The sequence below is a fragment of the Dreissena polymorpha genome, chromosome 1 (assembly GCF_020536995.1).
Source record: "Dreissena polymorpha isolate Duluth1 chromosome 1, UMN_Dpol_1.0, whole genome shotgun sequence".
In the NCBI taxonomy this organism is placed as follows: domain Eukaryota; kingdom Metazoa; phylum Mollusca; class Bivalvia; order Myida; family Dreissenidae; genus Dreissena; species Dreissena polymorpha.
The window spans coordinates 208,281,211-208,303,760 of NC_068355.1; the positions used below are offsets into that span (position 1 = coordinate 208,281,211).

Genomic DNA, 22,550 nt, shown 5'->3' on the forward strand with positions numbered 1-22,550 from the left:
AAGGACAGTGTTGAACTTAACGTCTTCGTTTGCAGCATATGTAAACGTGGTTCCTGAATGCTGAAGACGGGCATGGAACATTATCAGAGGAACGACACTTCCTTCTGAAAGACAATACTTTATAATTATAATACGATTTTAATAGACTTATCCCGGAAAAGCACGAGTTTAAAAAACCCACTAATCACCCTGGTACAAACAACGCTGGCCCATTATATCAACAAATGATAGCTTACAGCTTACTTTAACGGTTGATACAGTGTGTGATTTTGAAAGGATTATAAATGGGTCAGCTTTATTTGTACCAGCAGATTAGTGTTTTTTCCAAAAAAAAGTTTTTTCCAGGATACATGTATTGTCATTCGCAAAAACGGTATTAAACGTTATAAAATGTTCTTACGTCCTTCCATGCTCAAACATAGATAAACCCGAAACAAGGCATTTGACTAAGGGCATGCTAATAATATTATTCAGTCAAGCGATAAACTTAAAAAAAAATAAGCATATAAAAACATAAAAAAATAAAACCAGCCAGCTGTTTATACGAAACTCTACCTAAATTAGTTGTAATATACACACTTTATCACAAATAAAAAGACTATATACGCAAACATGATTTTATTATATAATTAATCTATAACAACATATACACTATACATTTTTGCTTTAAATTGAAATATACAACTAAATACTGCTCGATTGGTCATTGTCGGCTCGGGTACTACTTAAATGTTCCCCGGGTACTATTAAGTATACTTAAATGTACACTGGGTACGGGAAATATATTAACACGTACCCGGCGATTATATACTGTACCCGAGTTTTATTCCCGCCAAAAAAACGAAGTCGTAAAACGCGCTGCGGAATACGACAAAAAATCTCTTTGAACAATACCTGCCTAAACATGCTTTTTGAGTAGGAGTTTCGATAATATAGAGGCCATTTTACAGAATATTGACATAAATATGGACATAATTTATTTGAAAAAACAATAGTCGACAACGACAAATTTAGCGTTAGAATTACCGGGTACGGTTGAGCATCCTTACCGTACCCGGGGTACATTTAAGTATACTTAAATGTACCCGGGGTACATTTTAATAGTACCCGAGCCGACAATGACCAACCGAGCCTTAATACTACCTCGCAAAATTTCCAGTTCTTTTGACGTCTGTCCCATAAGTGACTGGACTAAAGATTTCATTTCCACAACATTTGCCGAGACATTCTTGGTACCGGAGTTGAGAAAGGCTTCAATGTTAACTCGAAGATCTTGCTTTGTATCCTCTAGTCTTTTAACAGCCTGTGATACCAGTGTCAGAGTGTCTGCAACTTTTGCGTTGGTTTCCGTTATCTTGTCCAGTGTATCTTTCAGAGCCGTCTCGTTTCGGATAACCCTTTCCAGCAGCTTTTCCTCGTACTCAAACTTAGAGCATACAGGACAAGACGGCTCCAGGGCAAATGATACTCCAAACATGACTATCATACTCCAAGTGCTCACTGAATCCCACATTGTTTTGTTGTTGATTTATGGGAATACGCTTTACTTCTAAAAGCCTCAGACTGGATGCATGCACACAGTGTTCTCGGGTCCTCTTTATATCGCATTTTAACAGGCAGTCTCATTATCGGCTATAAAGCAGATGTGGCATCACGGATGTTCTGGAAATTCAGCTAATGACGTTTAATATTAATTAGATACGGGTGGAATCTTTAATATGAGATGTTCTCTTTTCTTTAATTTTACTATAAAAATAAATAAACATGAAATTCGTAAGTGAAGTTTTAATTAACGTATCGTATCTCTCCAGGACATAATGATCCGAAACAAATGCGTACCAGTCGACATCTGTGCTCCGCCAGAAACATCGTTGAGGGCGATCCCCACGTTATGAAAACATAAATAGCACGAGTTTGAACATTTAATCATCTGAGCATAAATTCTTGGATCCAAAATTTTACAGCCCAAAATATAACAACCTTGCTTGCGAAATAACTTTGCATTGAACAAAAATAGATATGACCGAAATCATTAAGTTTTTATGCTGCTGAAAGTGTTCATATATTTGTAACGGCCGATTACTATTGTTAGACCCGAAAAATAACCACACAGTCACTTTGACATAGCATTTCACTATCTGGGTGATTATTAAGTTCAGTATTATAAAAATAGTAGGATGCTTATTAATTATTAATGTGTGTGTTGTTCGTCCGTCGACTCGACGAGGACCACCCTAGTCATCTAAACCCCGGGTTTGGGACTGGTTTTGTCTGTGTGTGCGCAGATGGCTTATGAGTCCGACCTTGAATAGTTAAACAAAGTAGAATAAACCAACATATTTGTTTTTTTATTTGAAATAATTCGGTTTTACAAAACAGATGCATTATTCGTTCAATAATAAAGTAGATTTTTTAAATTTATAACCGAGGTTAAAAATATGTAACATCGCATGCAATTGTATGGCTGCATTATTGGCGTCGCACTGGAGTGCGGCGACTAGTATGTAATGCATTTTTTTTCGCTTATGGGAGGAGAAGTTATTTTATGGATCAATGTATATATTTTTGTTTTAAGAATATCTTGCAAAGTGGTGATTTTTTTGTGTAAATTAGTGTAAATTAGTACAGCATTTGTGCCTATTACATTTATTACAACATTTATTGCCAATAATGCAAAGCTAATTGTTTTAATTAATAACAGATCCACAACTGATCACAGGGGAAAGATCACAGGGAATGGGCAAATACGCGAAACTTTCTGGATTTGTATAAAAACAAATGATGTTTTGTATAAAAACAAAACATAATCAAAATATATTTATTTTGTGGTTTTTCTAATTTGCTTATTTAGTGCAGAATCAATGTAGTACGATATTTGACGACCTATCGCGCAAGCAAGTTTATTGGAAGGCGAACTGGTACGAAAACTTACAATGTATTAGTTTTTTAATAGACATATAATAACGATCGCTATACACAACTTCACCAAATAGCAGTACAAAAGTGAATTTCAGCCGGAATAGCTCAGTTGGGAGAGCGTTAGACTGAAGTTGTTTACGCAAGAGTCATCTAAAGGCCCCCGGTTCAATCCCGGGTTCCGGCACCCGGCGGCTGTTCGGGTGGCTGAAATGTTTTCAGTCAGGTTAATTAATATACTAGTAATAAAGCTTTATTTTATGTAGACATTTTAAAATCCATTTTACTACAATTGGACATTTTTATTAAAATTAATGGATGACAACGTTTATTAAAATTTCTTACATCACTTAAATATCTTATAAAATTACACGTGTTTTTATATTAACAAATACATGCAAACAACACATCTATTATCCATGTATTTTTATGGTTGTCTATCATAGGCCCTAAGTACTATCCCTACCACATATAGAGCGCGAAACGCGACACGTAGTATTGATTGTTACAATGAGTTGCGATAAGGAAGCAGCCGCTTATCAAGGAGGAGCTGTGTCCCAGCAACCCGTTTCCCTAGAGTCAAGCACTCCTCGGATTTTTTTTAAGAACCACATATAGAGCGCGAAGCGCGACACGTATTACTATCCAGGTGGTATGGGCCCTTTAGCATTATCCGACCATTACGTCCATAGTTATCTTCCTTAGAATTTGAGAAATTTTGAAATCCTTGTTCGAAGTCCAAAATTTTCATCCGATTGTTCCCAAACTTGAACAGGGGTTTTTTATCAATGAGGACCCAACCCAAAATCTATATGAGCAATATCGGACCATAAGTCCAGAATTTTGTCTCTTTGAATTTAAAAATAAAAGTGAAAAACTGCTTGGTTAGGTTATTATGTCAACATTTTTCATCAGATTCTTTCCAAACTTTCAGTGTCTTCATATCAATGAGCATTTTTACCTCATTTAAAATGAGAAACATCGGGACAATAAGTCCATAATTTTTTATATTAAATTTGACAAAATAAACAATTACCACTTGTTTAAAAGATTTCACAACTTTCGTTTGAATCTTTCCAAACTTGTTATGTGTTTTTATATCAGTATTACTCGAACCCTATTGAACATGATGAATATCGGAGCAATAAATCTATTATTATCTTTTACTGAATTTTAAAGTATTATGAAATGCAGCTTCTTTATGCAATTTACAGTTTTCATTTTTTTTTTCAAACTTTTACAGTGTTTTCACATCAATGAGTACTCAACCCTATTGCAAATGAGCAACGTAAGAATAAGTTTAGAATCATCTCCCCTTGAAGTTGAGAAAACTATGAAATTACGCGTACAAGATGAAGCAGATTTTTTAAAACCTACGCAGTTTTGTTCCATTCATGAAAACTGCACACGGATGCCAGTAAAAAAGAAAACCAATGTAAATAAAATGAACTATGAAATATTTAGGGGTTACAACACAAAATCATAGATAATGATTTTTCGGGGGTTATAACACAACATCATTAATAATGGTTATTTAGGGGTTATAACACAAAATTATAGATAATTGTTATACCAGTATCTTTTTTTCTATTTTGTTTACAATAATCGGCCAATATATTAATATTTACAGTAGAAAAATTCGTTCCATGTAACTTCATTGAGTGCCTTTTACACTGAAATTCCCGAAGCTCTTTGATGCTTTGCATATATACTTATCTTGTTAATAGCTGTAACGCGTACTTCTGTAGGTCATATCTTATTTTTTGTTGAAGCTACGCTTAAAGCGCGAATTCTGCGTTTTGGATGCACCATTTGTCAGTTTTACACAATGAAATAATGTTTGTGGATTTACTGCTTTATAAAAAAATGCATAGAACATTGCTCAGATTCATTTGTTTTGCGGTTGAAACACGTATATAAATTAGAAAACGACTGCAACGATCATATCTTAAGCATCTACAAATGCCTTTAAGAGACTGGATATATGCGTTTTTGTTTTCATTTTAATTGGTTAATTGAATATTGATTATTATTCGTAGATGAAATTATACTTTTATTTGTAAACGGATGTCGAGTAATAAAATCAGACGATCGTTACAATTTTTGGGGAATGCACTTCTTGATGTCCGTTATTAATATAAAAACACTTAACCCATTAATGCCTAGAGTCTAGAAAAAAGGCCTTGGCAAACAGCGTAGACCAAGATGAGACGCCGCATGATGCGGCGTCTTATCTGGACCTGCGCTGTTTGCTTAAAGGAATTTCTGCAAGAAATATTCGAAATATTGAAATAAATCAAGTATACTATAAATATAGTAGACATCCCTAATTTTGGAAAACAATTGATCCAATTTAGAAGGATGGGAGAGTCCACTAGGCATAAATGGGTTAAAAAAGCAGTTACTAATTTACTCTTAATAGGCATTCGCTGAAATCTAATGTTGATTTTTAGGAACTTATTCTGTTTGTATATACCTAAATAACTGATATATATAATAACTACCCTGTGCATACTTGGTATTACATATATTTCATGTTAACAATTTAGCATTGCAATAAGCTTTCTAAAAACTGCGGAATTAAGCTTGAAATGTTTCAATGTAAAACTCTTATTTTCACTGGAAAAAGAATTTCAGTAACGGTCTCAATTGTATAATTATCCGTTTTACTATAGCTATGTTCAACAAAATTTACATACACACATTTGCGATAGCTACATACACTTATAAATTTTAACATATAACAACATTATTTTATTTTTTAACAAAATCAACGTAACAATTTTCGAATCACGTCTCTTCAAAATTGTTACATAAATCAACTGAAAATATTTTATCCCACTCTTATATCGTATACGTCAGTTTGCAAATTGTACAGGGAAATAGCATTTTAAAGCCTTTGTATATGTATCAATACGGAACACCTAACAAATACGTTTTTAGCTGCACGCAAATGTCTGGATTCTTATGCTTGAGTTTTAGACACATTGTCTAATCAAGATCAATATCAATTCTGGCAGAGCCTGTTTGTTGCTGTGAGGCAAGATATATGTGCATTAGATATTAGATATATGAATAAGCAAAGGCCTGTAATCTGACACACCGTATAGCCACAAACAATCATGTAATTATCTCTATAACGATCCATTATTCCATGACAAAATAAAATCAAGCCAAAATTGTCATTAAAAACAGTATTGTACCGTACATTTGTAGGCTTCGAACGTAGTGAAAAAGATCATTATTCTGGTCATAGCCACCACTTTCGTTTATCAGGGAGTTGTTGAACACGATGTTTTGTTTTTGTAGTATATGGATATGGGCCGTGTTCTGTGAAAACGGGGTTTCATGCATGTGCGTAAATTGTCGTCCCAGACGACATTTTCCGCTTTTATGATTTTTTTTTCGTTTTAAAAAAGTCTCTCATTAGCACACAATCCAGTTTAGGCAGAAAGTGCCGTCGCTGATTAGCCTGTGCGGACTGATTATGCTCATCTGGGACAACACTTTACGCATATGCATTAGACCCCCTTTTCACAGAGCACGGCTCAAATATATATATTAATGCAAATAAAGGCTGAACATAACCGTAGGATGACTTTCTCATCTGAAATTCAAAATAATTCATGTACATAATGGAACTCTGTCATGTACATAAAATTTTGATTTACCTGGGAACATTATTCTGTTATGATACATACTATGTTATATGAAACATACTATGTAACATAAACTAAAAGTTCAGATGTATGGTTGATGTTCAATAAATTCATAGACTGACTCGTGTATATGTACGGTGTATATAAGTGAAACAGGCTCTCGTGCAATTAATGCATTCCTAGCATCACATTATGTGCATACAGCATGATGAAAAAGACAATACACACGATGATAGAGGTACCTTATAATGACCTCTACAATAGTGTATTCAAATAAAGCTAACGCTAACTGTGGAACAAACTGAATGGACCATAGCTATTTAAAATGTCACAAATGTCGCGAAAGACGTTAATTGAACCTCAATTGAAATTTAAAAAGAAATAAAAACTAGGCATCAACACTAAATGTCTTATTAAAAAAATGGCATTTCAATGAAAACACGTCCTTTTAAATTATACTTAAACATAATAAAAGACTTGACCCCACGAGAGTTAGGGACTATTGTTGATTTCTCTTGTATGTATATTCAAAAAGTAACGCAACCAGTATGTCTGCATGGCATGGCCTAAAACTATATTACGTAGGTTTGCAAAAATTTAACCTAAATATGTTCCTGTTAAACCGTATTTTGGGTAGACAAAACAATAACTTATTGAAAATATATGTTTGTTGATTTGAAACACACCTTAAAGGGACCTTTTCACAGATTTTGGCATGTATTGAAAATTGACATTAAATGCTTTATATTGATAAATGTAAACATTGGATATTAAAAGCTCCAGTAAATAACGAGAATGCAATTAAAAAAAGAAAAATAGTAAACCTCAACTGGGCTCGATCCACTGACCACTTGAGTAAACGTCAAACACTTAGACCAATCGGCTATCCGTGCTCAGACATTGAGTGATGTATTTTATGCTTTAAGTAAGCAATGCTCGTAGTATGACAAAATATAACGACAACAACAGAACTCTCCAAATTCAATCGTTTTGCGTTGTAACGCTCTATAATTTTCTGGTTTTTGAACCGTCAAAAGATCCATATAGTGGATCTTTTAGAGCACAGTAATTGTTCAGTATTACTGTTTCCTCACATATATCATAACTACAACGAATACTTGAGAATCTAAATCATTTTATTTTTATTTTGTCTATTTAACAAAACGTGAAACGGCCCCTTTAAACAAGCAATTCACTTAGTTGACATCATAAACAACGACACCTCTCACAACGACAACGTCATTTCCCACAATCGCTTTATTTTCGGATTTCATTTTTGCAATACCCGCTAATGAAACATTCCGGAGTCAATAAAGCCGTCAACTGTAAGCTCAAGATTCTTCGTCTATGCATCTATTATAAGCATATCGTGAGTGAGTTGCACCGTTCACGTCTGTATATGTGCAATATTTGGTTTACCTTCGCCTGAGTTTCATATAGCTTGTGGAGTATGTCTTTCAGTGCCAACTCATATACAGTGTATTCTTTCGAAAGAATATTTTTGTAATGGCCCTTTTTACACACGAACGAGTTGGGTTCCCGTGCACATTCTTTTCCCTAACATGATCCCTAGAATTACAGGGACCTTTTCGCGTTTTGATAAATTAACGAAATTGAAAAACAAGATGTTTCAGATTTGCAAATTGTTGTTGTATTTTTTTTGTTGTGTGTTTTTTTTGTTTTTTTTTTTGGGGGGGGGGGAAGAAAAAAGTAATACTGAACACTTACCATGCTCTAGAAAATTTTAAAGTGGTACAACGATTTAATACGTTGGAAAATTCTGTTGTTTTCGTTATATTTTTGACATTACAAGGACTTCTTAAATAAAGGATAAACACTGCAAGAAACGTGTCGGCACGGATGGCCGAGAGATTAAAACGCAAGAAATTTACTCCACGGGTCACTGGTTTGAACCCAGGTGTGGAAGACCTTTTTCTGTCTTAAATATGTGTTGTATACTGAAACTCATTAGTTCCGTTGTATACATTTATTAATGTAAAACATACAATGACAAACTTCAGAACATGTCAAAATCTGTGAGAAGGTAATTTGAAGTGATTAAAGTATTAATTTACTATAAGTGTTCTGAAATAAAAAGTTTCAAATGATTTCCCGCAAAACACTCCGAATGCATGTTTTTTCTGGTTTGTGAAAGGAGACGAAAATGAAATTGATTTTGACATTTTGCAAACTCATGCCAAAAATTTATATTTTCAGACGTTGTTCCGGAGTAAAAATACATCGCATATCCACGAACTGATGTTGTGGTTCCAACTTAATGCCAGCAAGATTTATTCGAGGAAATGCGTCACGGCCAATAATTGAAACTGATCTCAAATCACGGGCACTTGTATACAATCACCAAAGCATTCATCATCATATAACATCTGGAGGTATGTTATGTTATGTCATAAATAGTTTCTTGAAAGCTATTCTTGTTTGAAAGGTATCCAGACTTGTCTTGACACGAAATACATTTGTTTTTATGTTAGCTGTTTACCAGATCTGCAAATACCAATATTGCTGCTGTGTTTGCTAATTAATTAAATAAATACATGACATCTAAACGAAACAAGATTATGCATAGAACATGTTTTTTTTTATTTATTGAAATTACGTTTAGTAAATACCAACATATTGCATTTTTTTATACAGAATGTGTAACCAAATTATTTAAACACTACTTGCGCATGTGATTAAATTTGTACGCATGTTTTATGCATGTCAGCTAGTTTTTATTTATTCAAGGTAGTGTCTTTTTTGTTTTGCATCATTCTACAAATCAAGAACGATGACATATGAAACATACTACACAATAAGTAATTGTATCATTGTCAAATGTAAGAATGGTTGAAATGCATATAAACGGTCACAAAAATTATATGAAATTTCTTTGCAAATGCAGTTGTTTTTCGCGCAATCCAATGATGTTTTATATTCACCATTCAGTTGCGTTTATATAACATTTAATGCTTCCTATTTATCATAATGGATGCATATGGAAATATTGCAAAATATCGACGGAAAATCTTCAATAAATAAATACATATATGAAAAGTACACACAAAATAAACACTTATAACGTGCCATGTTTAACGTATATAAACAAGTTTTCGAATCCCTCAAATAAAGCATCTTACTACATTCCACATTGAAATCATGGTCATTTCAATTAGGTAACTAAATGCCTAACATTCGTCATTTTAAACACTCTATCAAATGAAAACGCCCAAAATTGTGCCTAACACAAACGTAAGATTAATCCTCGTATATATTTATTCAACGTAATTGTGTATTATCATTTAAAACAGCTGTAACGATTACTTTTCAATTCAACATGTCAAACCAGAAAAATGGGACACACTTGCATGTTTCAAAAGTGTTTATGTAAAATTAGTTTTGGAAAATTGAGGATTTTCTACGATCATATGAACTAGAAAATGATTTGCAATGTACTCTGTACAAGATAATGATGTAGATTATACTTTGTATTATAAAATGACTTATAATGGACAATTCACTACATAAAACATTACACTGTATTATGTACTAAAAATTGCTCCGTTTTTTTATCACAGTCTCAAGCCTTCAATGTTTTGTCCTACGATAAAAAGTCCTTTTCGCTTTCTCTGTTGAACACAATTACCAAAAGAAGTGGTAACTCTGAATTGCAAATTAAGACTGTTTGATATTGGAAAAATTCTATTATGCAAGTTACTGAATAGCGTATCCATTTCACAAAAGTTTTCGAAATATTATATAATATATATTGCTATTTTGAGTAGACAGGTACTTCTTTCAAGCTGCAACAAAATTATTGTTGTTTTTTTCCATTTTTTTTTTATATTCAGTCCAAGTCCATTGAACAATCATACGAGTCCATGTTTCCGTTGTTAAAACACATTGTAAGCAAGTACTGTAATATACAAACCATCAATAACTATGAAGAGTAAAACATTAACAAATTATTTTAATACGGGTAATCACAGAAAGCATACTTCTCTTTTACAACTACAACTACAACTACTACTACTACTACTACTACTACTACAATTAAAACTACTACTGCTACTTCTACTACTACAACTACTATTACTACTACTACTACTACTACTACTACTACTACTACTACTACTACTACTACTACTTTAGTGGTTGTGTCACGGAACCATAATCCGTATAAATCTGCAGCCATCGGTGCTTTACACTGCTCTGTTTTGTCAAATATAAAATAGAACATACAGAGGACATGTACCTACGTTGTCTGTATGTGAGGGACAACCGGACAGAAATGCTATTTGCACACGCTGATAATTAAATTTTAAGGTATATATGGCAATTGGTTTATTGGAATCCATATTAGAGAAATGAAATAATATCCCAATACTTGACGTTCATTGTTAAAGGAAATGTGCGTTTTATTTTGACATATATGCAAGAATGTAGAAACTCCATATTTATTGAAAACAACATGAACAAACTTTAAAGTGCTTTGAATCGCGCTGTTTGGAATTAGGTTTCTACCATACATTAAATACTTTGTGCTTCAATAAGGTTTATCTCCTGCTGCAACTAAAATTTCATGTCAATCTTTGTTACACACACAGCAAAGATATTTACTGATTTGGGGGTGAGACAAAGTATGCTGTGGACATTAGCTGTATGCGTTTATGTCACCAATTGAACCTAGTGGAGGAGAGGCTACGTTGTTTGCAGCTGTTGCAATAGCAGTAAATGCTCTTTTAATGCCGAAGCTATGCAACCCATGACAGATGGATTTTTCTTTGTGTTAACCATATTTGCTATTAGTTCTTTATTTACCGAGCTCCGGAAATTGATTGCACTTTATTTTTTGTTTCATTTCTGTTTCCAGAGTGGCACTTTTATATAGTTGAATGGTGTTTTCTTTTAATTTGACTATTTTTGTCTGTGTTAAAATGGCATATCCCTGCCATTCAAAACGATGAGATCAAGTTTTTTACGGTGAAACTGTTGTCATAATTACTGCTTAAAATGTGTTCAAAGTTGTATCGATTGAGTTGCATTCATAAATTGCAGCGAATGTGGGACAGGCACACACTATAGAACACAGTTCACGTTTTTAATGATCACCAACAGTATACATATACCAGTATAAAAAGTTCCGCAAGCTAACAGTATGGGAGTCTCACGCCAGTTACATTTACACAGTCAGTTTCGTCATAGTTGTACCTCTGGCTGGATGTTGCATATTTAGGTGTTTGACCATTTCTGAAAACCCCATTCTAGAAACATGGTCAAATTTGTTTTCGTTTTCGTTCGCTCAGGGTTTGCTCTGACGTAGTCTAAGGGCAATCTTTCCAATTCACCAAAATATATACCCAATCTTCCGATGTGTTTTAAACTCACAAAATTGACATTGTGTTCGTTGTTTGCCCTTTGTAAAACCCGTATAATAGTAAAACAAAATAGAGACCTTATCTGACTTTTGTCTCAATGAGACAGTAAAATCCGTGTCCCCCCAAAAACAAAACTGTAGCCTGGAGTACAAGTAGTGTCTAACATATATGGAACATGACTAACCAACTGTTGTTCTTCTGTCGGTGTAAATGCTCGCGAGCTCCACAACTTGACACAACATGTGATTTCTGAATACCCATGTGGCGATCTCTCATCATGCTCTATAGAATGTTGTCTGTCTATGCTATACAAAGAGCTCTATCATCAAATCTTCGAATTGGGACTCTTGACTCGCAAAATGGATGGGCAGAACCCAATAAAACACCAATTTAACGCATTAAAAGTCATTTTTGTCAATGCTTAAGGAGTGTCCATTATTCTCTTGAGTAAATGACTTCATCAGAACGCCGAAGTAACAATAACATTCGATAGCAATATTTCATAGGATGAATATAAGCAGAATACAAATATTTCAAGGGACCATTTTAATACGATTTTTTGTTGTTGTTCCATTCATTTGTGTGATTGATTTATTGACACTTAGTACGCCATTTAAAACATTTTTCACAGTTGACAGTCCGCGAAATCAATTATTAACAAAGTATTCCGGAAGTGCTTTTCGTTAACGACATAGCCAACTTCCATCTCTCACCGTAATTCAGTAAAGAGATATTTTATTACATGCAGGATGTTCAAGAATTGACTAAATATGATTGCTGTTCCAATAGTTTTTTTGTCATAAGAAATCAAGGAAAAAAGAAATTTAACTACACGTAATTCGAAAGAGAATGCACATATTGTGTACATATGTTACTTAACATATATTTTAAAATAATAAAAATAAAAAAGTGAATATAAATCAATTTTACACTAACACTGTTTAATTATTGTTTATCTTCATATACGCTGACGGAAAAATCTTTGCATATTTTGAAGTATGAACATGCATAAGTATTATGAGTTAATGAAATAAAATAAAACATTAGTAGAACGATGTACTCCGTCCTAACACAACACACGATTTTACTGAACAAAATGTGTGATTTATATATCCACGTTTGTTAACCGTATATGCTGGCTCCCTGTCCGAATCTTAGTTTCAACTAGTGTACATGTGTATAAATAGCAACCTTGTTCACTGCACTTTTTCTCAATAACCTCTATCATTATGCGATGTACCATTCAATAGATTTCGAATAACGATTTGCCCAAACTGCTTACACGGGAAACTCATATACATTTATAAATTTATTATTCGATACAGAAGTATTTATTCAGGTAAAACATTAGGCTTATCCAAACGTCTTTTATTTCAAACCCATCGCCATTGGCCCGTTATTTTCAGAAAGATTTGTATCCACCTCAGCATGCGGAAAGCATGCAGACAGCTCCAAGGAGATGTCGAATAAAAGATCTGCCTGGTATATCGACTAAACATTTATATCGATCGTAAACTAAAAGATGCTGACACGGCGCTGAAGTCGTTGATGACTATCAGAGAAATCACAGAAATTCAAGTACACATGGACACTTATATATTATTCTCTAGGCAAGTAGACGGCATAGGCATCAAACACATTCACGCACGCACAGACAACGAGTGATCACAAACCACCACAAAGTTCGACGAATAGACATAGTATTTACAAACGATACGACTTACATATATAGTGGTTAAAACGTGTTTACAAAGGAACTATAATATTCTAACTTTGATACAGATTAATCTGTATATACATAATCCGATTAATAACTAGCATAAAATAATAGCATTATGGTATTGTTGAAATCGCAACCGCAAACAGTTCATTGAAAGTAATTTCTTCAGTGAAATACATAACACTTAAAGTTCTCTGTGTGAGGACATCTGTAGTTATGCAATATATTGTATATCCTTTATAATTGACCACTGTTAGTAATTAACAGACAATAACGCACTGACTGAAATTATTGAAGGTCACATCGAAAATAAGTATTAGTGTTTTCACTGCATGTTTTATTAAATGCTGCCTTGCAGTTCATGCGCGTTTCTTCACTGTCCTCACACTCGCAAACCCTTAGCATCGGCACAAGACTATTATAACTTTCATAGTTAAACAAATTCTTCGCATTCGATGTGACCCTACAATATAACGATATACATATATCATAAATATGCCACATTATGTTAAACTTCCAAAACAACACAACGTTATATATTAATATTCTTTGTAAGTGCCCGAATAGTTAGAACTATCACCGAGAAGTCATAATAAAATGGAATTTAAACATCATAAGCATGAACATCATTACACATTTAATTACCTCCATAATGACAATGTCTTTTCTTCGACAAAATACGGATGCGTTGTAGACACGAAAGCATCATTGTTCGCATCACCGTCGAAGTTACCACACAATCCTTCACTGTGTGTCACGTCTGGAAGGCTTGGGTATATGTCGATATCCAGTAAATTACTAAATATGCGATCTTCAACTAGAATTCGAGTTCCAGTAGGCAAGAGTATCTGTAATCATATGGGTAACATTCATGGTGATTGTTTTTATTTGCTTAGTTACAATTTTTTGCTGTGAAATTGAGATTATGCTACGTTTGTCAGTCAGGTTGTCATTTAAACAAAAAATCGAGGAACTGTTCGGCATGATAGGTCCTAGAAATTACATTAATACACTAACAATACACTTTAAAAAGGATTTGGTTTTGTTGTATTGATGGACTGAAATGGGACAATATTGTCTTTATATGCTGCTGGTTATACTACTTAATAATATCAAATTGAAAAAAACGTTCGCTTACTTTACTATACACACATTACATGTGTGAATTGATTGTATTATTTCTCTACCATTTACTGAGTTGACTAGTTGCAACACTTGATTGATTTTCAAAGGGTTAGTAATACTTATACATTACAATATCGTTGCATCAAATATTAAATGAAATATATACGCGAAAATGAATTTAAAACAAACATAATTGTTTGTAAAACACACGGTACGCATTCAAGGCCAAATAAGGTTTTTCTCTTGCTATTCCATTTACTGTTTTGTTGCAAATTAAACATGCACCTGTAGATAGGAGGGAAATACTTTTTGGATAGTATTTTGCATTTAAGAACTAAATTTGATAATTTGAAACGTATTGCTTAAATGAATATCACACGATATATTGCTCATATTTGATATATTACACGCACATAAATTAAATCTCGTTGTCATTTCATACCCTATTTTTAAAACTCAATTAAAAATTAAATCAGCCGGCATGCAGATGGCGCGCGACTTTGATTTCCTTAAACGAATTTAACATTAAAGTTATCGTTATTAAAATAGATTTTTTTTGGATTATTTAAGTTATTGTGACTTGTCTTCGATCGACAACATTTAAGAATACGAAATGGTACCGATAATAGTGCGTTATACTTCTTTTACACTGACACACGCATTGATGCGTCGTTTTTTCCCGCAAACATCTATGATTGAATTAAACTGGCTTTCACATGAACACGTTTTACCTCAAGTTTTCGCGTTGCAAGTTGTTTTACTGTAATGACGTTTGATGCGGCATCTTCACAAAGTCTCAAGCCGATTTCTAATCTCGAGAGGTCTATTATGAAGACGTTTCTACCGGCTGCAGCAGCCACTGCCTTCACGCAGAAGGGTTTGATTGGATAAGTCTCCCATGTTGGGCACTTCCCCAAACGTATCTGAATCTTTTTGAAAACGTGCATACCGTAAAGCAAATAGTTTGATCAAGGCCGACGCCTCTCCTAATTATACAAACGACCAACCAGAAAAGTGCGTGATAATGTCAAACCAGTGGCCGGAAGCATCAGCCACTGCACAGCTGACTGCACAGCTAACTGGTGTCGGGCCACCAACACAAGCTGCGTATGGAGGGCAATATTACCCACCACATCTGCAATTCATGACGCCACAGAACTATACTTACCCTGGCTATCAAAGCACACCACAATATCCGGTTACGCCACAAACACCTACAGAAAACCAATCTCAAACACCTCAGTGGGCAAAATCTTTAATAGAAGACATTAAAAGCATAAAGCTATCCGTGGCAAAAATGGACGAAATTGAAAAGTTTCTGAATAAGTTAAACATGAAAGTAGAAGGGCTGGAACAAAACGTGAAATCCATGGAAGCTCGAACGAAAGAAATTGAATCATCTTCTCAATTTATGAATAATGAATTGGAAGACACCAGGCAGAAAATCAAATCCACCGACACAGAGATTAAAAACATTAATAAACATCATAAAGAAATAGAAGAAAAGATACAAAACATTAAATTGCAAGCAGATGAAAACGAGCAAAAAACAAACGACCTAGAAGCAAGAAGCATGAGAGAAAATCTATTGTTCTATGGTTGCCCCGAAGTGTAATGAAAATGAATGATTAAATGAAAACTGTGAGGGGACTGTGAAATCAATAATTTCAGAAAAGCTTCGAAAAGAGGAGAATATAACATTAGACAGAGTTCACAGACTTGGTAAACCCAGTAACGGAAAATGCAGACCGATGGTGGCCAAATTCCACTACTAACAACAACGAGAATTGGTACGGACGACGGCTATCACCAAAACAAATGACCTCAAATCCACCGGGCTGGGCATCGGAATTCAGCAAACCAAAGCAGTGCTACAGCAGAGGCGGGAAAAGAACACTCTATTCAACCGTGAAAAGAGCGCCGGTAAACAAGTGAAGTGGGCCGGTGCAAAACTTTTATCACGCGAAAATGGAAGCAGTCAGTTCAAGGAGGTTACACACTAGGACAAGGAAGGGAAGTTAAATGTTATAGCGTGGAACGTGAATGGACTTGCCAGAAAAATAAATGATGTTGACTTTCAAGAATACGTTAAAAATATGATCTAATATTACTTTCTGAAACTTGGCTAAACAAAAAGCAACCGCTAAACACTGACATTAATGGGTATATTAGCTACCATGTTTACGGTAATAAACGTTCTGGTACAAACAAAGGTCGCTTTAGCGGTGGACTCTCAATTTATTATAAAAATTAGTTATCAGATAAAATATCCATTGTAGAAACTAATGAGTATGGAATAGTGTGGCTAAAATTAAAACAAGATTTTTCTTCTGTAGAGTCGGATATGTATCTGTGTCATACTTACATCCCACCTGTCAATTCGAAAGTTTTAATTGACCAAGATTTCGATTTTTTTGATGAAATTGAGAAAGGGGTTGAGAAATATGGGCAGCTCGGAAAAACATGCATAACGGGTGACCTCAATTCCCGAACAGGTAACTTATCAGATATACTAGAGTACGACAAGTACCTTGACTGTTTTGAAGAATTAGATACAGAAAATATAAATACACATTTCCCAGTAATACGCAACAATCCGGACAAGGTAATTGATTGTCACGGTAAAAGGCTAATTAATATATGCAGAGCTACTAATCATATTATCGTATATGGTCGTCTCAACAAAGAGCAGGACAATCAATTTACTTTCGTCTCAAATAGAGGCTTGAGTATAACAGATTATCTTATCATAAATGCAAACTATGTTGATAATATAAACGAATTTCAAATACTCAATTGGCAAAACTTTTCTGATCACGCAGGTGTTTACTTTTCTTTAAAATGTAACACCAAAACTAGACATATTACAACCGGTGAATACAAAGAGGAAACTAAGCTTGTTTTTAACGCAAGTTTTGTTGAAAAATTTCAAGACTCATTGAAAGAGAATATCAATTTGTTAAATGAAAACAAGGAAAACATTAATTGTGAAATACAACATTTAACTAGCTATATTTATGAAAATGCAGTAACCATTTTTGGAAAAAAAGTAAATATTAACCACGACAAAAAAAATTCGAAATAAAACAGATTCGCAGAAATGGTTTGATTATAACTGCAACACAGCTAAAAAAGAATTCAAACGCGCACGAAACATATTCAATAAATTAAAAACAGATGAAAACAAAACACACTTTGTAAATATGAGAACAAAGTACAATAAAATACGAAAGAAATCTAAAGCAAAATACAAAAAATCAGAAGGAAAAAAACTTGAAGACATAGCAAAATCAAATCCAAAACATTTCTGGAAATCCTTAAAAAAATGCTATAAACAAGCACCAAACAAGGATGACAGTATAACAGTAGCAGACTTTTATACGCACTTTAAAAACTTATTAGGCGAACAACCCGAACAAATAAATGAAAATGTTGCCACCACCGAATCTACGGATATTGATTTAGATAAAGAATTCACATTGCATGAACTCAAGGCAGCCGTCTTCCATCAAAAAAATAACAAGTCTTGTGGGCCTGATAATATATCTTCAGAACTAATTAAATCCTCGTTTAGGGTATTAGGACCACACCTCCTAGCAATATACAACAAACTTTTCAACCATGCCGAATACCCGGAAGACTGGGGCCTCGGATACATCGTCCCTATATATAAGGGCGGGAAATCAAATGAAACAAAAAACTATAGGGGTATAACCTTAAATAATATCCTAGCAAAAATATACTCACAATTGCTTCTCAACCGGTTAACAAACTGGACAAACAAACACCAAAAATCATTAACTGCCAGTTTGGTTATCAAAAGGGCAAAAGCACAACAGATTGTATATTTATACTAAACGCAATTATATCAAAAATAATAAACTCAGGTCAAAAATTATACACCATTTTTATCGACTATCAACAGTGCTATGATTAAATCAATCACACACTACTTTGGCAAAAATTGATATCGGAAAATATTAGTTCAAAAATGATAAACGCTCTAAAAGCGATGTATAGTATCGTAAAATCAGTAATTAAATTCAATCATAACTTGTCCGACCCATTCTCGATACACCAAGGAGTGAAACAAGGTGATTCCAGTTCATCACTGCTCTTCATGATGTTCGTTAATGACATGTTGGAGAACATAAATACAGATTTGGATGGTTTATTCACTATAGACGAGTTGAAATTATTTCTTATTTTATATGCTGATGACCAAATTTTATTCGCAACGTCACCAAACTCACTACAACACATGCTAACAGACATAGAAGCATACTGTAATGCATCGAAATTAAAAATACATACAGCTAAAACAAAAGTGCTTATCTTCGAAAAAGGAACACATTACACAAACATCGATATCTTTCTGTATGGCGAAAAACTAGAAGTCGTAACTTCCTTTAAATATCTGGGGGTATACTTATTTAAAAACGGTAACTTTAACAGAACGCAAAAATGCATAGCAGACCATGCGTCAAAATCAATGCACCGACTTTTCTCAGTGGTCAACATGTATGAATTTAGCACAAAAAGCAAACTCAAACTCTTTGATATCTTAGTAGCATCAATTTTGAATTACTCGTCTGAAATATGGGGTACTACACAGGCGAAAGATATTGAAGCCGTACACACGAAATTTTAAGGAAATTACTGTGTGTAAATAAATCAACCAACCTTAGCGCGTTGTATGGAGAATTAGGAAGAATACCCTTTAATGAAATACGAAAAATAAACATTATTAAATACTGGTTTAAACTACTATCATCAAATGAGAGTAGCTTGATCAAAATTACATACAATATGCTAAAACAAGATACGGACAATGGACATACATACAACAATCAAAACTGGGCATACCATGTTAAATCCATTCTCGACAGCATCGGCATGTCCGAATTATGGATAAACCAAAACATAACCGAATCTCAATTTATACAATGCAAACAACGAATAATAGACACTTATACTCAAACATGGCACGCCGATATTAACAGCTCTACCCGTCTCTGTACGTACTGTTTATTCAAACATAGTTTATCGTTAGAAAGTTATTTAGACAAAATTAATGAACCAAAATATAAAATTGCCCTAAGCAGATTCCGTTTATCATCGCATAACCTAGAAATAGAAAGGGGGCGATACAATAATATTGAAAAAGAAAACCGTAAGTGCAAATTATGTAATATGAATACTGTAGAAACTGAGTACCATTTCTTACTAGTTTGCCCCATATATACGCACCTAAGAAGAAAACTTTTAAGTCACAGTACTGCAGATGGCCAACACTTTCAAAGTTTCAAAGTCTGATGTCCAGTGAAAATAAAACTATGCTTATTAATCTAGCAAAGTTTATATACGAAGCTTCAAATTTACGACGCCTACTAGATACGTAATTAGTCTTTTAGAACGTAACAACCCTTTAGCATTATTCCATCTTTTATTTTCACGCACAACTCAAATTCAATTTCTCATTCCTTATAAATTTGAATAGCATTATAAACAATGCTAATTTGTTTCCGCTCAACTTGTTGTTCCATTTTGAATATATTTTTTCTAATGGCTAAGCTATTAATAATTTATGTTATTAAATCAACTTTCAGAAATTGTTATTTTTTATAAATAACTATAACCATAATCCTCGTATTGAAATAATTTGATTTTTAATTATTTCTATAACTTGTTGCTGGATACTAACTTAATTTTCAGTGAATTAATACTGTACTTCTTAACATTACATTGTTATGCACTTTATATTTAATGTCCTTATATAAATTCGAGAAACAATTTTTCTTAATTACGCGAAATATCTGTTGACAATGTAATCGCGTATATGAGTCCCGCGTCCGTTTCCGTTCACAGCATGATTGAAGACTGCATCTGTATTGTCTTGATCTTCATCAGAATCAATGTCAGGTTCGTTTAGAGCGATGCAAATGTTGTATAGTATTACGCATGCTGTTGTTATCTTGCATACCTTTGCCGGCGACAATCTAACCTGCAAATATTGAAATAATATAACTGTTATAGGCATATTAAATATAAAAACCTTAAATGATTTCTAGCTTAAATTATGTAACTAACATTCACTAATTTCTTCAGTATGAAAGTAACTGACTTACTTGAACATTGCATATGTATGATATTGTTTTTATCCCCAGCCATAGGCGGAGGGATATTGTTTTGTCGTTGTCCATCCGTCCGTCTTCCTGTCCGCCCATCCAGCACTTTTGTGTCCGGAGCCATTTCTTGGAAGTGATTTGGCGGATTTCATTAAAACTTTGTATGAGTATATAAATATATGAATAAGAGGATGATGCACGCCATATGGCATTGTACACCATCTTATAATAACGGAGTTATGGCCCTTGGTATCTTGAACAAATGATTTTTTGTTTACCATCCTTGGACGGTGTGTCGAGCGAAAGAATTAGGTCGACATCTCCAAGGTCAAGGTCACACTTTTAGTTCAAAGGTCAAAAATGGCAATAAATGATCTTGTCTTGACCATAACTATGTCATTCATTGTGAGATTTTTAAATGATTCTGTACATTAATTTTGTTCACAGTCATTGAACAGCGTGTCATGTGAAAGAATTCAAGAGATCAAAGGTTAAAATGGCTATACATGATAATTGCATAATAATTCTTAATAATTGCCATAAATTACTTTCTCTTGTTTTGTGAAGACAACATGCAAAATAGTCTGTGTCAATGCGGCACGTGGGGGTATACGTCACGTCTGTGACAAAGCTCTATTCTCCATTAACACATAAGCCATGAAACTTGACATAGTTGTTCTCAATAATCTGGGGGTGTTTCACATTCAACATCCATAATCTTAGAGGTTAAGGTCAAGGTCACACATTGAGGTAAAAGGTCACAAATGTGATGAATTATTCATTATTTAGTCATTCCTATACTATGCATCAAGTGATTCTGTAATAACTGTCCACATTTGTTTTCAATTATCTAGCTTAGTGTCAAATATAATATCCATGTTGATAGGGTCATGGTTAAAGTCGAACACCGCACGAGATGCAATTTTATTTCAGCGATTACTTAATAATATTCAAGCCTCTTTTCCATTAACAATAATATAGAACACGTTGAATTTAGCTAAAACAATTTTAACATACCCACTATCTCCTAAGAGCACACCATCAGCAAAGTTCTGATTTTCCCTCTCCAGTTTTGCACAGAGACCCGATGTCCTGAATATGTGGGTATCATGGCATGACCCTGGCCAACTGGCATTGACACTTGTAAATTTCCCTGTATGACAAAAACACAAAATAAACTATACTTGAACACATGGACATCGTATTTGAAAATTAAAACGACCAATCAATACAATTTTACGTGAAGCATAATTTACCCATTTAAATAACCGTTTTAAGTAACGGCCGTTTTGAATCTTCAAGTGCTTCATTTATCTCCCATGTTTGTAATATTTCCATTACTTTTTTATCAATCAAAATAAACATGCAACCATTTGATGAAGAAAAATGATTGCAGATTAGTTGAACATGGGAAACTTTGTATATATATTAAATAACTAGATATATGTTTATTATATACTGAGTATTTGACTTGATTAAAGTAGAAATATCAATGATAACAATGCTGTTCTAAATATATATATGGTCCAGTTGGACATGTTATTACTGGGGACCTTAATTTCATTCAAAATACAAACCTTAGAAATTTGCTACGCAGAGGCCCTAAGTACAGACTGCCTATTCC

General features: G+C 33.8%; 1 non-coding gene across 1 annotated transcript; it reads left to right on the forward strand.

Moving 5' to 3' along the window:
• Positions 1–3,013: 3,013 nt before the first annotated feature.
• Trnaf-gaa (transfer RNA phenylalanine (anticodon GAA)) lies at positions 3,014–3,103 on the forward strand. The gene is given in 2 exon segments: positions 3,014–3,050; positions 3,068–3,103. It is a non-coding gene; the product is annotated as a tRNA-Phe (tRNA).
• Positions 3,104–22,550: the final 19,447 nt, after the last annotated feature.